Consider the following 1,839-nt stretch of genomic DNA (forward strand, 5'->3'; position numbering starts at 1 on the left):
GCTTGAGCCCAGGAGTTGGAGGTTGCTGTGAGCTGTGATGCCACAGCACTCTACCCAGGGGGATAGCTTGAGGCTCTGTCTCAAAAAAAAATAATAAAGTCAAGAACATAAGTGAAACAGAAAATTCTTGAAAGATACAAACTACTGCTCTTTCGGCTCGGCTGCCGACATGCCATCCAGACTGAGGAAGACCCAGAAGTTTCAGGGCCACGTGAGCTGCAGCCACAGCCATATCGGCAAACACAGGAAGCACCCAGGAGGTGGAGGTAATGCTGGTAGCATGCATCATCACAGGATCAACTTCAACAAATATCACCCAGGTTACTTTGGGAAAGTCGGTATGAGGCATTACCACTTAAAGAGGAACCAGAGCTATTGCCCAACTGTCAACCTTGATAAATTGTGGACATTGGTCAGTGAGCAGACACAGATAAATGCTGCCAAAAACAAGACAGGAGTTGCTCCCATCGTTGATGTAGTATGATGGGGCTACTACAAAGTTCTGGGGAAGGAAAAACTCCCAAAGCAGCCAGTTATTATAAAGGCCAAATTTACACAAGAGGGGCTTGTGTCCTAGTGGCTTGAAGCCACATGGAGGGGAGGTTCATTAAATTCTATTTCCTTGTGGTCTGAGTATAAAAAAAAAAAAAAGAAAGATACAAACTACAAAAGCTCGGTTAAGAAGATATGGATAATTTGAATAGCCCTTTATGTATTAAAGAAATGAAATTTATAGTTTATAACTTTCCCACAAAGAAAAGTCCAGGACCAGAAAGTTTCAGTGAATTCTACCAAGCATTTAAAGAAGAAGGAATTCCAATTATACACAGTATCTTCCAGAAAATAGAAGAGGAGAGAACCCTTCCCATTTCAGTTTGAGGCTAGCATTATGGTAATATCACAAGCAAAGATAGTACAAAAAGGAAAACTTCAGACCAATATCCCCCATGAACAGAAACATAAATATTCTCAGCAAAAATTAGCAAAGAAAATCTGGGCTATATGTAAAGAAAAAAACATCACGTCCAACTAAAGCTTATTCCAAGAGTTCAAGGCTGACTCAACATTCAAAAATCAACCAGTACAATTTAACATAGTAATATAAAACAGAAAAGGATATTGTTATATTTATGGATACAAAAAAAGCATTTCATGAAATCTAATCCATGATAATAAAAAAAAGTGTCAGCAAAGTAGCAATACAGGAGAACTTCCTCAATTTGATAACAAGCACCTACAAAAAAGCCTACAGCTAATATTTTAAAAGGTAAAAAATGAATGCTTTCCCCCAAGATAAGAAAAAGCCAAGGACACCTGCTCTTATTTCTTTGCAACACTTATAGCATTATAGGTTCCAACTGCAAATGAGGCTCCTAGAACTAACAAGTAAGTTTAGCAAGGCCACAGGATATAAGGTCAGTACAATTAATTGACAAACTAATTCCAAAATTGATACAGAAAAACAAAAGCCCTACAATAGTCAAAACAATTCTGAAAAAGAAAAAGTTGAAGGGCTAAAACAACTTGATTTCAAGAGTTACTATAAGCTATGGTCATCAAACAGCATGGTATTAGCATAAAGATGAACAAATAGATCAAGGGAACAGACTAGAGAATCCAGAAATAGACCTACATAAATATGGTAAATTGATTTTTGACAAAGTTTCAAAAGTAAATCAATGGAGCACAGACAGTGTAATTGATAAACGGTATTGGAACAAATGGAATCTTTATGTGAGAAAATGAACCATGACATAAACCTCAGAACTTTTTTTTTTTTTTTTTGAGACAGAGCCTCAAGCTGTCCCCCTGGGCAGAGTGCCGTGGCATTACAGCTCA

At 37.5% G+C, this 1,839-nt stretch overlaps 1 protein-coding gene across 1 annotated transcript in view; it reads right to left on the reverse strand.

Annotated features, from left to right (window-relative positions):
• The window catches only part of GAB3 (GRB2 associated binding protein 3), a 113,801-nt gene that overhangs the window by 108,118 nt on the left and 3,844 nt on the right, over positions 1 to 1,839 (reverse strand). The gene's annotated exons all lie outside the window — the stretch shown is intronic.

Source organism: Otolemur garnettii, unplaced genomic scaffold (assembly GCF_000181295.1).
Source record: "Otolemur garnettii isolate 467f Iridium unplaced genomic scaffold, OtoGar3 scaffold00259, whole genome shotgun sequence".
Taxonomy (NCBI): domain Eukaryota; kingdom Metazoa; phylum Chordata; class Mammalia; order Primates; family Galagidae; genus Otolemur; species Otolemur garnettii.